Source organism: Papaver somniferum, chromosome 1 (genome assembly GCF_003573695.1).
Source record: "Papaver somniferum cultivar HN1 chromosome 1, ASM357369v1, whole genome shotgun sequence".
Classification (NCBI taxonomy): Eukaryota; Viridiplantae; Streptophyta; class Magnoliopsida; order Ranunculales; family Papaveraceae; genus Papaver; species Papaver somniferum.
In genome coordinates, this window is record NC_039358.1 from 210,338,278 (window position 1) to 210,352,888 (window position 14,611).

Here is a 14,611-nt window from a genome sequence, read left to right on the forward strand (position 1 = left end):
CAGTTGTTGATCAAATGGGGGAGACATCTGAATGGAAATTCAACATGTGGCCAAATATCATAAAATATGTCTTATACGGCGGCAACTGGATAGAGTTCATTAGAAAATTTGAAACCAAAATAGTACCCCAAAAAACCAAGTTACTGCTCTGGGGTTTCAGAAAAACAGATCGTAACGAACTTTGTTTTGCGATTATCCCAACTGATGTTCATTATTATCTTGAAAAGATTTCTCCTCAACTTGAGAGAAATGATGTTGTCGATCGCAATCTGTTTTTTTGAAGCTGTTAAAGACTTTCTTGAAGTACATGATGCTGAGGCTGATCTTGCATATTCGAATGCTTATCGTAATAAGCATTATTCCGAAGCTTTTAAGGATGAAAAACAGATCAACATTGCTAATGATGCTAATAAGGATTTAGTCACTAGTCTACAGCAGATTCTCGGAAGTAATCACATTCTAAATGCAGAGGGTATTAATGGAGTTGATGTACTTATCGCAAACCCGTGTGGGTTAATTCAAGATGTGACATTAAGTGTTGATCTTAGCGAGACTGTACTATGGTTGAAGCAACGAATACAACAAGTAACCGGATTTTCTGCCCGATACCAGAGATTGATTGCGTTTGATGTCCATGAGATGAAGGATGATGAGCCGCTAAATGAAAACATAGGCAATGTACGTAAATTCGTACAACTCGAGGTGAATCAAGAGGATCCAAAGGTGTGCAGGTTGATACATCTACACGCGCTTGGCATCATCAATCTACCACTTTCAGTTTTCTAGCAAACATTGCTGAATGCCCTCAAATCCTACCAACAGTTATAAAAGGTAATATTGCACTACTTGTAGCTTTAACAGCCTCACCTTGTCCTATGACCCCTGTGTAGAGTGTGTTGTATCAGCTTTGGTTACAACTGGACCTGAAGGCAAGAAGCAACAATGTGGTGAAATATCAGCTTTGGTTACAACTGGACCTGAATCACCTAACTCACTTTTTGCATTGCTTAATTCTTTACCCCTTATGAATAAGGTCCTCAAGTCCAACTCTTTGTCCCTCAGCTCGCTAACTGTGAAAAAACAATACTTCTTTAAGCCACTTAAATTGAATGATTAAACTGACTATGTGAACTGCTTACTCAATCTTTCTATTCAGACGATAATAGCAAAACAATGATCACCTCTTTCACTTGCAAAATGGAAAGACATGCCCCAATTCCACAGCGATGTGCTTATCTATTAAAATTTCTTGATGTTTTTAACTGGTAGCTCATAATAATCTAAAAATTCGCAACTATCCATACTTCGGCATAATTTTTCAGTACAGAATGTTCCTGTGCTGTTTTTTTGTCCTCTAATCTATCTGGTATCCGTTACTTATTATAGTTTGTGACACACTATTTCTGAGAACCAGGCAACATTTGCATATTTACATACATGTCACAATAAAAACAGGGAACATGTGGATTACCTGCAGCTGTGCATTCTGAACTTCATAAACCAGGTTACTGTTGAAAGTTGAAATATTCCTGAAATGATATTGTAATGTGAACCAATTGTAACCATAGGAAACAAAAACACTCAAAAGGATAACCATTTTGACTACTCGATTAAACAATGAACTGACACAGGACAAGATAGAAATAAAAATTCCAGTAAAAAATGACCTGTTATTAACAAGAGCAAAATCACAACTGCAAAACAATAGTGGTACAAATCCGTGTACCCGGAGATATATCCATGGACTGGCTATAACCACGATACCGTAACCTGCCTCGAACTTCAACAGCAATTAGTTCTCTGACATGAAAAGGGATGCAAAACAAACAACTTAGGTACTTAGCAAGACTCCACAATTACAATGACCAAACAGCTTGCTTATCAAAGTAGAGATATGGTACATTCTTAAAAAATCTTGTGAAACATAAACATGGGTATATCTTTAACGAACCAGTTGATTCAATTAAATTGATGCTTCATGATTATAACTCGATTATTCACAACCCAATGGATCTTGGTACTGTGAAAGAAAAGCTGTATACAAAACACCCTTGGAATTTGCTTCGGATGTTAGGTTAACATTCAACAATGCATTAGAATACAATCCTAAAGGTCATGAAGTTAATGTTTTAGCTGAAATACTTGTTAATCAATTCAATGAGAACTTCGAACCTGCTTATTGGAAATTCGAGAGTGATATGAAGAAGATGGAGAACGAGAATGGTGGGAGTAGAAGTAGCAGCATTGTTGTTGGGATTTCTGATGATGAATCGGAAAGGGAATGACTGGGTTTTGTTCGACAGAGGGTTTTAGCATCATCAACTCCAGATAGAATGAGGACTGTGACACCTGATAGAATTATGCATAAACCACCACCATCCAGGATGAGATTGAAGCTTTTGATGTTGAGACACTTTGGGAGCTTGATGGGTTTGTGGGTAATTACAAGAAGATGCTGAGTAAAATAAGAAAACAATCACTTTCTGGTGGAATCAGAAATATCCAGCAATTGAAGGAATGCTGTTCACAAATTAAAAAATCCAAAATTAAGAAGCAAAATCAGAAAATCATACCTATTACAAATGAAAAGCCATGGGTACTCAAAATAATGCAGTCAATGTCACAAGTAATGATGAAAACTTTAGGACAACAAACAATTGAATCTCGTCGTTCTTCTACACTATTGGATCAAAATCCAGTGAAACACCTTTGTCGATCGATAAGCTTGAAGGCCGAAATGCTTTTGCAAGACAAGTAGAGGAACATAAAGCAAAATCTGAAATGGATCAAAAACCACAACATTCAGTAAAACCCCAAATGAGATGAGAGAAATGCAGACACAAGTAGAATTTTTAATGGTGGTAGAAAGACTAGAGGAATATTCGCTTGTTTTCACTTTTCAGCGAGGGCTTTATTTTGTCGAAAAATCACTAGTTACTCACCGATTTTACCGATTTACTCATTCGTTGTCATCCTCTGTCCTCGGTACAGCATAGGACTGGCAATATATTTCTCAAATCCGGAATCCATTTCCGAAAATTCGACTTACTATAGGATTGATTTTTGTTAAAGGGAGAGCAAATTGTGATTCGAGAAGCGCAAAAACCGTAGTCGACTCATTGAACAGGAGCATTTCCCTTCGGCAACCACCATTATCGTTCATTTACTTGAATCAAATTCCACCCATATTTTCTGCTTCCAATTAACTAGAGGTTTCAGTTAAGAATAGATTATTATATGGTCAAGAAAAAACTAATCGTTTTCTTAATCTTAATTAATTGATCAAAACATTTAGTTTCCTGAATGTGAATTTGTAAAATTCCAGAGCTTGAGTTTCCAAAAGAAAACTATATTCTTAAGTATCTTCATACATGTCTCTCTGAACACGTTTAAGAAATAAAATTAATAGTCATGTCACGCCAGCAATCTGCTCTTATCCTTGGCGCAAAAGGGCTAGTTCCTTTCTGGATCGAGAAAAACTTCTTGATTTTTGTCAAAATTAACATCAACCCTTTGATAATAATGCTGATGATGTGAAGACGTGATGATCGTGATGATTCTGTTCTTGGTGTAGCTGATGATATGGTCAAATTAGGAAGTCAAGGAAAAAGAAACACGTGTTATGGTTGAAGGCTATACGATGAGTTAGGTTTTAGGGTTTAATTGCTCAAAGAAGAAGAAGACGGGGTTGATACAAGTAACTGTGTAAAGTTGTAAATATTAATTGGGGGTAATTTGGTATGGATCCGATATATGTATAAACTCAGTCTACCTAGGTGAGTCGACTACGGTTTTTGCGCTCCTCGAATCACAATTCGCTCTCCCTTTAACAAAAATCATATGATTTAATCCGATATATCGGATATCGGATTTAGAAACCGGACATATTATCGGATTTTTCCTCTTAACCCTATCGGAATCGGATGAGGGTCATTCCGTTAGGTTAATATCCGACATCCAATAGTCTAGGGGTATACTTGTAATTTCCAACCCTCAAGTATTAGATGTCGAGAATTACTCTTCGAGTCTTTGGTCTCTTTAACATTTTTTTCTTCTCATTCTTAACAGAAAGAGATCGAGAGATCAAGAAACTGAGGGAGTCATAGAGAGGGTTTGATCGAGAGATAGGTATATAGAGATCGATAGATTCAAAAGGAGGGTTTGATTGGAATTCAGAGACTAAAAGAAAGATTGAATCATGACTCGTGAGTTAGATCTGTAGTTGGTGACGTTTTGATTTTGGTCAGAGATTCTAGAGAAGATTAGTTTTTCATTTAGAAAACAAGTAAAGAATCTAAACGACTAAATCCTTTGTTTATTTTTGTTAAAATCAACTCATCGTTGATGTTTCTGAAATTAGGGTTTGAGATATCTGAAATTAAGAAATTCGAAATTAGGTTTTCATTTTTTACACAAATCGATTGGAGCTTGCCTGGTGTTTGATTGTTGTTGTTATTGTTGTTGTGAAGCATGAAATTGACATAATTATTAATTTATTATGTAGATTTGTGTTTTATGTTTGATGCAAGCAAGGGAAAGTTGGTCATATTGGATTTAAAAATTGGAGAAATGGGTTTATCAATTTGAGTACTTGATTTCTTTGTACAGTGAAATCAGCGTGTTATTGTTAATTTGTAATAGTTGCTTGAGTATCTTTTTTTTTTGAAGCATGAAATTTTATTTAATTTAATTAAAGCGGAATTACACGTGGGAACGTTGTTCCCCTGGTGTCATTTAATACATTTTGCGTTAGAAAATCGGGAACCGTATATTCCCAAATTTTAGTTACAATACTCCATGTTGACTATTATCCACCGCATGATTAGCATGAGTGTTTGCTGTTTGGTTTGCTTCCCGGTAATGTGTAGAATTTTGTGATGGGGAATTTCTTCTAGTCTTTTGGTGATCTCAATAATCATGTCTCCCAAATACCATGGAGGATATGCCTGTTGTTTGACGAAATGAACAAGGGTCTGTGAATCTGATTCAATGTAAATTCTAGTCCATTGGTAAAGTGTGATTGTTCTCAATGCCATGAGTAATGCCCATGTCTCTGCTAGCAACGCCGTTGTGATTCCCAAAGGTTGGGCCATTGCAACAATAACTGTGGTTGTCGAGTCTCTGCAAATAAAACCTCCCCCTCGGGTCCTGGGTGACCGCGAGCATCTCCATCAGTGTTGATTTTGATCCAATGTGGTTCCGGTGGTTTCCATCCAACTTGAATTGTTCTAGTCGTCCGGCATGCTGAGCGTCCTGTGTTGTAGCATTCATGCCGGGTAGTGGTGGAGGTAGCACTGAAGTCCCCCAATCGTATTCCTGATGCATGTGGTTTGCCAATTTGACTATATCGGAAGGCGGCTTATGTTTCCTTCCATAAATCAGATCGTTTCTAGCTAACCAAAGTGCCTACAAGGTGAAGCAGAAGGAAGTTGTTGCTTCTGAAGATTGTTTAATTTGTAGTAATTGGTTAATGGTGGTTGATGGATTTAACAGTTGAGGTCTTTGGTGTTGAAAGGAATGATCTGTTTCATGACGATTGAAGAGAAGGTCCCGAACTTTTGTGGCGAACTGACACGTGAGAAGGATATGTTTAGTTGTTTCGGGAGATAAGTTACATCTAGGACATAGGTTGGAGGTAATAAGGTGGATTTTATATAGTAGAGTGAAGGTAGGTAAGCCTTCATTAACAGCTTTCCACAAGAAAAGATGTATTTTTGGGGGGCATTTTCATGTCCATATGTGAGTTGAAGGTTGTAGCTGATTGCTAGAATTGGTTGTATTGGGTTGGTGAGTGAGCATCCGGTATCCTGAGCTAACTGTATATTTTTCAGATTTTGTGTAAGGCCAAATAATTTTGGCTGGGGGACCATCTTGCGGAAGGTGAATGTTGACAATCCTGAATCTAGCCGATTGTGGTAATTGAGTCAATCGGTCATGGATCCAAGCATTTGAAGTGGCATCTATAAGATCAGACACGAAATGGAAATTTTGGCATTGGTTTTGGTCTAGGGGTGGATGATCTGGTATCCAATTTGAATTAATCCGAATTGAATTTCCGGTGCCTATTTTGTGAAAAATATGAGGAGCGATACAAGGTAGAAGGGAAAAAAGTTGTTTCCATATTGGTCTAGCCGAGGTAGGGGGTTGGTTGGATTGGAGAAAAAATTCATTGTTGAAATATTTTTCCCGGTACGTTGATGTATAAATTGAATCAGGATGATCATGAATTTGCCAAACTCGCTTGAGTAGCAGGGCTTTGTTGTGGTCTAAACTTTTCCTAATTCCCAATCCCCCCTCGGCTAAGGGTTTTGACAATTTATCCCATCCCATAGGGTGTAGTTTTTTGGTTAGAAGCATCATGACCCCAAAAAAAGTTCCTAGTAATTTTATCTACTTCCTTGTGAACGTGCATCGGTAGAAGGTTTGTCTGCATAACGTGATTAGCAGTAGGTAGTAGAGAAGTTTTATGAGTACTAACCTTCCTTTTTGATTGAGGCATTTCTTTTTTCATCCTTTTGCTTTGCGAGCCATTCGTTGTAGTAATGGACGAAAAATATTTGTTGATGTTCTTCCACTTTTGAATTGAATTCCCAAGTACAATGGTGGTGTTGAAGTAGCCGGCATGTCGAAGAAGTTTTGGATCTCACCGATTACATTGGGGTCAAGTTGAGGATGATGGATTATACTAGACTTGATGCTGTCCAGCTGAGCCGGAATAAGCATCAAGTAGTTTTTTTGAGTTGAGTACTATTATGTCTAGATGCTTTGAACGTTAGAAGAAAATCATCAGCATACATTAAGTGAAGTATTGGTGGAGCTTTCTTGGAGATACTCAATCCTGAAATGTTGTTTGTGTGTTCCAGGTGCGCCAAATTTGTTGAAAGGATCTTCGCACATATGATAAATATATAAGGTGATAACGGGTCTCCCTGTCTTATTCCTCGAGAAGGTGATATATATACATGTGGAGTGCCATTGACATTGACGGAGTACGTTACCGTGGAGATACATAACATGATATATTGGATAAATTTCTCTCGGAAACCAAATTCTACAGAAGTTCTCTTCACGAATCCCCAGTCCAAGCTGTCATAAGCTTTCTGAATATCTAATTTAAGTCCTACTTTTGGTTCTTTGGTTATGTGGGAGGTTCTGATGTAATGGAAAAGTTCCCCTGCTATGGTTATGTTATGCTGAATCGATCTATGAGGTACAAAGGCACTTTGGTAGGGGCTAATAATAAACGGCAGTAGTGGTCGTAATCGGTTTACCAGGATTTTGGCTATGATTTTGTAGGTAACATTACACAAACCAATAGGTTTAAATTGGGATGCAGTTGTTGGGTGTTCTCCTATTGGTATGAGTGTGAGATTTGTGTGGTTCATCAGGGGATGCATATTAAAATTCTCAAAGAATTTCCGGACCATTGCAATAAGTTGGAATTTAGTGGTATCCCAAAAAACTTTGAAAAACTTACTTGTGAATCCATCCGGTCCCGGGGCCTTTTCTGATCCAATCGACCAAAGTGCCTCTTTTATTTCATCTTCAGTTACAGCTTGGTCCAGAGTAGTGCACTGGTTTGTTGTTAATCGTGGGGAGATTGTGGAGAATAACCAGTCATCCAGTCTGGTACTAAGCGTTGTATATTGATTGGTGAAATGTTGTAACAGCGGGTCAATAATTTGGTTTTTTCAAAAACCCAATTGTTGCTCTGATCGCGCAGTTGTTGTATGGTGTTGCAGCTTCGGTGTATAGTTGTTGTTGTGTGGAAAAAGGATGTGTTTCTGTCTCCATATTGGAGCCATTGAATTCTTGCCCGTTGTTACCAGTATGTGGCGTGACACTGCAGTAGGGATATGTGGGCTGCGTGAAGTTCCTTTTCCTGCTGTATCCAATGAGTTATTATCGTACCTGTTTGAATTGAACATTGATGTTGTGCAAATTGTATTTGTGCCATGGATGTTTTTATCATGGTGGGGAGATGACCAAAAATTTCCTTATTGCATTGCATAAGGATGTTTGCCGTGGTAATGAGTTTGATTTGAAGATTGGTCGTCGGCTCCTCATCAAATGCTCTTTCCCAAGCACCATTGACAATGTGGTGGATATTAGGATGGGATAACCAAAGGTGTTCAAATTTATAAGGCCTCTCATTGCCCCAATTCAAGTGTTTGGTTCTAAGAAGGATAAGATCATGATCTGATGCGATTCGTGGAAGATGTATGACAGCTGCATGAGGGTTGGTTGTTCTCCATCTTTGGTTTGCCATGGCCCTGTCTAATCCATAATAAAATCCTCGCCTTGTTGACGATTTGTCCATGTAAATGGATCACATTGGAAACCGAGATCTATCAATCCTGCTATGTCAATCATATTTAAGAACGGTTGGGTTTGAGCATATATTACCTGCTGTCCTCCTTTCTTTTCGGATTTTAGGATGACATCATTGAAGTCTCCAATCAGTACCCAAGGCAATGGCGAAGGTTGGAAAATATCGTAGAAATTGTTCCATAAATCCCATCTGGTAGCTGGGTGAGGTTGCGGTGTAACAAGCACATGAATGTATCTTTGAGAGTGACTTAGGATCTGCACATGTATTATGTTTTTCCACATTAGGCATAGACCACCTCTGTGTCCTATTCTCGGAACAGTAACACTGTTGTCAAATCGTAAGGTCCTCTGGACTGAGTTCATATGTTGTTCAGATGCAAGAGTTTCCGAGAGAAACACCATATTCGGTCGATGTGCTGACATTATTCCACGCAAATGTTGGATTGTGGGATCTTGGTTGATACCACAGTTCAAAGCTAGTACGGATATATTACTATCCATAGTTGACTCAGATGATGAAGTTATAATAGGCTCCAATTATGCTTGTTTGTTATGCTTGAAGTACAAAAAAACTGTTGGTGTTGTACCACTCAGTTAATTGTAGTTGAAACTCCGTTGTCTGTCTGATAATCCTTCTAGCTGTCCGTACAGCCGTTGTTCAGAAGGCTGTAGTAGATCCAAGAGCAGAGTTGTGGGCTTCGTATAATAATCTTGAAGTGTGTCAATTGGTTATTTTAGGCCCAAAAGAAAACAACAAGAAAGAATCCCACAAAACGTTATACAAACACACTAAAACCAATACTCTATTACAAACACATTGTTACAGCACACACTTATTACAGACAAATTAACAGCCACACTTCAAACCAAATTATAACTGTTGACAGACAAACACTAGCTAATATAATACCTAAGTATGACTTTTGCACTAACACACTCTAACTTACAGAAATAACAGTAATGCAGAGACACAACTGGACTGAGAGTAGCTAATTAACTCTAAACTCTACTGATACAATATTAACTTACAAGACTAACTTACATACAAGAACCTAATTAACCTAAACTCACAGTAATACTCTTAAAGAAGTGGGTAGAAAAAACGTTGGCCAACCCAAGTACAATCTAGTAATCAATCTTCAATGATTCTTCATCTGTCCCTGAGTTTAACCCAGATTGAGATAGGTATAACTTATGTTCTCTGTTAAAATTGTGGAATTACTTATACTTCATAATGCCTTTACCTTTGTAATCACCAATTGGTGGTTCTTCCTCTTCGTCTTTGTGTCCTTGCTGAGATGTACTTGCTCCATCATCATATCCCAAGGAGACCCAGATATCCATAGGGACAGAGTCTGGTTTTACAGGAGGGGAATCTGGAGGAGCTGCAGAATCAGCTTGATAAATATCAACCAACAGAGCAGGATTCTTCACTGCAAGTTCCTGGTAAGTTTTCCTCATTTTTGTGTCAGGTTCACTTACTATCCAATTTCTATAATCTTCAAAAGTAGTCCAGAGGTGAGCTCTGGATGATGAAGCAGCATCTGAATCAGAATTGGCAGGTGAGTATAGGTCTATGGGATTGAATGCTTCTAGCTCTTCAGGATGAAAGTTGTATAAATAATGGCTAGGGATAGGTCTTTTGGTGGAAATGTTATGAATGGGTTCCCATGAAATTTCATATGGATTTGGATTAACATATGATTCGGGGGTATTAAAACCATATTCATCCCATTGGTGAGGATTAACAACAACAACAAAGTTGGTTATGTCAGAGGATGAAAGAATAACACATAGGTATTTTCAGTGACAACAGGTTTAGTCAGAGAAATGACAGGGGTTGTGATTGTAATGAAAAAACATGGAGGCAAGTGTAAAGCAAGTCCAGACAGCTGCTTAGAAATTTTAACAACCTAAAATCTAACCAATAGCATATAATCTTATTGATGAAGACCATCTTGAGAAAATTCAATACGCAAAGGCATCATAAATACCTGGTTTGATAACCCAATACCCAACTGAGATGATAAATCCTACCAAGCCAAATCAATTCAGCCATCTCGAATTGCAGAAGAAATAGGAAGGAAAAAAGACGCGGCTTACTCTGATTGAACCCAAACTGCAACCTTCTCAAAATCCGCTCATAATCCGGTAAAGTAGGATGGGATGTATCATTAATATGAGATTGAATTCGCCAGCAGATAGAATTTGGGTTTACATTAGAAAGGTTAGGCATTGTAAAAATGAATTAGAATTCAGAAAACATGTTTGGACAAAGAAGAATTGGTTACAGATTAAGTTTCGACTGATTTGGGTGGGCACAACTGCGATTTAGCTACAGAAATTCATTGGAATCAATGGGTTTAGATTTGAATTTAGGGTTTGAGTGAAAAACCAGAAAAATAACGGGTTTTGGGTGTGAGAGCGTTTTTTTCGGAGGCGGTTGGTTTTGTGTTGTTGCGTTAAGTGACATGAATGCTTGAGTATCTGTTTAGAAGGATGTATGTAGACAATTTGTTGAGTTAAGTGATTGTAGCCTGAAATTTTTAGATTGGTCAGTTGGTAGGGTATGCTGCTTGAAACAAAGCATGGTGAAATGTTCGAGATATAGAGAAACAGAAACAAAACATGCTTTGAACAATTATGTTTTATAGTTTATATTCTCATCATCTCAGTTTATAGTTTTCTTAAAGTAGTGGTGTTTTGATAAATTTGTGTCTGCTGATGAAAAATGCATATTTGCACGTGTTAAATTGAATTAGAAGATGATACTTTCACAGTTGATGTTACAGAATGGAACCATAATATGAGATTGATGCTTTGAACACATTCTTAAGGGTGCTATTAGGTGGAGTCATGTATTGTAAATTGCATGTTTTTCCTTTTCAGCTTTTCATGTTCTATATATGGTTTGCCTTTTTATGTCCAAATTTGAAAGCTAAGTTTGTATGTATGATTGTTTGGTCATCTAATACTTGGTTCATGTTGTTCTCAGAATGTCTCAAAGTCAAAGAGCATCCAATAGAGTTGGAACTTCAAGCAGTCAACCAAATTCCGAACAACCAGAACAAGAAGATCAAAGTGTTGAATGTTCAACAATTGCTTCAACAACACCTTCTTCGAGTAAGAGATTAACAGAAGTAACAGATGAATATCATCCACTTGTTATTGCTGCATTGAAGAAATTGCGTACAACAAGGTCACCAGCATGGGATGAATTCACTAGGAAAATTATTGTAATGCCTGTAAAAGGTAAGCCGAATGAGGAAGAGGTTGTCCTTATGGGTGAATGTCATCATTGTAAAAGGTTGATACTTGCTTGTAGTGAACAAGGAACTACCCGCTTGTCTCAACATCTAAAAACCTTCCACGAGAATCCTGAAAACAAGCCAGGCCAGATGAAGATTACTACTGCACTTAAAAAAAGGAGGTAATAACCAAGTTAAATTACTTAATTGAAAGTATGAGCCTATGGTTACTAGGAATTGCCTTGTTACAATGATCGCTAAGCATGATTACCCTCTTAACATGGTTGAGCATATCTATTTTAGAGAGTTTGTTAAGTCTTTGAACCCTGCTGCTAAAATGCCATGTAGGAATACAAGTATGTTGAGGTGTTGTGTTGAAATGAAAAATGAATTGAAATTACAATTAGAGAATTTAACTTCTAAATGTAGTCTTACAACTGATACGTGGACTGTCAAACACACTAAAGATGGTTATTGTTGTGTTACATGTCATTTTATAGATGATGAGTGGAATTTGACTGCCAAAACCTTAGCTTACATTGTAGTGCCATCACCACATACAGGAGATGCTCTCTCAGATTTTATCAAAATTTGCACTTTAGAATGGAACATAGATATGAAAATTTTCGCTTTGACTGCTGATAATGCTCCAGGTAATGGTGTTATGATGATAAATCTTATTAGTTGGATAGATGGTAAGAATTGTTTGTTGCTTGGAGGAAAAATGTTTCACATGAGGTGTAGCAACCACATATTGCATTTGATTATGGCATGAAAGTAGTTTCTGGGTTTATAGAGGGTATTAAAGATTGTGTTAAATTTGTAAAGTCTTCACAAGCAAGGAAAGAGAAGTTTGAAACATCATTGGCACAATGTAGATTGTCTGGAAAGTCAGTTAGTTTAGACGTAGACACAAGATGGAATTCCACTTTTCTGATGCTTAAGAATTCCATTGCACATCAAGAGGATTTTGAAAGACTTAATGAGTTTGATTCTGATTTCGATATTTGATGAGTGCCAAATATTGTATATATCTATCCCTTTTTGTTGGCATTTAACTCATCTTTTATGCATTAATTCTACATTTTATCCCATATTCTGTATTTTCATTGTTTTAAAGAATAAATATTTTTATTAATTAATTTTGCATTTTTAGGTAATAAATAAAGTTCGGATGAGTCGCGGAGCGAAAAGAGCAGAAAAGTAGTGAAAAGCCGGGAGAAATTACGCAAGGAAGCCGCGAAGAATGGTGCGCACAACCTCATTTTCTACACACAAAAGCGCCTCCGTTCTCAGCCATCAGATCATTTCTCAGAAGCATCCGACGGTCGCTCCTTGCTGATCATCAAAATCTGATGTCTCTGCCAAGCACCACAGCGCTGAAATTCCAAGCCTTCAGATTAGATGGTAGTTGAATCCAACGGTCGCTCCCTTGCTGTGCATCAAAGTTTGATATCTCCGACTAACACTACAGTACCTAACTCCATCAAGTACCGTTTATTTTGTTGTATCATATAATCCAACGGTCGCTCATCGCTTACCTCCGCATCACCGTCCGATCTACCTACCATCTCCGAATCTCGCAGCTCAGAGTCACAGAACATCAAGACTCGATGCATTCGCCTTACACCCTAGTACCCGAGCCCATCCACCTAACCCAAACACACCCCCTACCCCAAACACAGTCGAGCCATACCCTCTCCACCATCTTCTCCACAGAACCACCGTACACCACCACCTTCTCCACCTGCTCTGACTCCATCACCAACTCCTCTACCACCACCACACCTCCACCATCACCCCTACCTTCCTACAACTATTACCCATCTTTATAGCCCCCTAATTCGTCAATTTCTCCCCTGCCGAAACCCTAGGTGAATGGTTGACGAATTAGTGAAGCTAGAAAGAGAAATTGAAGGCATGGGAAGGAGCAGAGAAGGGAGAAGAAGCATGGGTTGAAGACGGACTCGTCTTATCACGTTTGGTAAGCTCGAAAATCAAAACCCTAGTCTACTGTCAATTTGGGGATTTTTGTGTAGAACCCTAATTGTGCTTGTAACTATAAATTGGGACTGTGGGTGTGATGTAAAGACTCATGTTGGGATTAGCCCACATCCAGGACTGCTAAGTTCTGTTAATTCTCTTGTCCTGTTGAATTTTCATGTTTCAGTTAAATGTGCTAGTAGTTAATTCTCTTGCTGTGTTTTGTTAATTTCTTGCTTTGTTCTGTTATATGTTAAATGTTCTGTTAATTTCTTGCTCAGTTAGTATGTTCTGTTAAATGTTCTGTTATAAATATGTTAAATGTTCTGTTATTGTTAGTTCAGTTAGTTGTATCCTGTTTAGATGTTGCTCACTGTTAGTATCAATTCACTATCATGTTTGTTGATGCTTTGTCACTGTCAATTTGAAGGAATGCTAGGCTAGGTATCTGTGAAGCAATGTGCTGATTGTGCAATGGCAAGAAATCAGTGCTCATAGCAAGCTGATGTTCTTGCCATTCTCCTTGTATGCTTAGGTTGTAGTGTTGATTGTGCATTGGGAGAAGCTAGTGCTTATAGCAAGCTAGTTTTCAACCCATTCTATAGGAATGCCTGTATTCTTGCCTTAGTATTGCTTCTTGTCAGTTTCTTTATCACCCCTGCCCTTGGCCTTAGGCCTTGGTCCATTCTTGTTTTGTTCTTTGCTTTTGCTGTTGCCCTGTTGTATCTTTCATTTTATTTTCTGTTGCTTTTGCATTGTTTTGTCCACTGTAATTTTCATTTGCTTCTGTTCACTTTTATTTTGCTGTTGCTTTGTTCCTTGCTTGTACATTCTATTTGCTGTCCCCTGCTGTGTGCTCTCTTGTGCTGCTGTGCAGCTCTTTCTTTGCACTGCTTGTGCAGCTGCCCTGCCAAGCTGCTGCCACTCTTGCTCCTGCTGCTTGTGCTGCTACTTCTTTTCTTGTTGTGCACTTGCCTTGCTGTGCAGCCCTTGCTCCTGCTGCTGCTACTTGCACTGCTTGTGCAGCTGCTGTGCAGTCTTGCTGCTGC

The 14,611-nt window shown here is 38.2% G+C and overlaps 1 long non-coding RNA gene across 2 annotated transcripts; it reads right to left on the bottom strand.

The window, feature by feature from the left end:
* Positions 1 to 931: 931 nt before the first annotated feature.
* Positions 932 to 2,838, bottom strand: LOC113314925. Of its 2 annotated transcripts, XR_003342616.1 has the most exons (5): positions 2,574 to 2,838; positions 1,668 to 2,455; positions 1,472 to 1,529; positions 1,020 to 1,070; positions 955 to 977 (listed from the first exon to the last, which is right to left on the bottom strand). It is a non-coding gene; the product is annotated as an uncharacterized LOC113314925 (long non-coding RNA). The 2 variants fall into 2 exon arrangements; XR_003342615.1 differs by having other exon boundaries at positions 932 to 1,070.
* Positions 2,839 to 14,611: the final 11,773 nt, after the last annotated feature.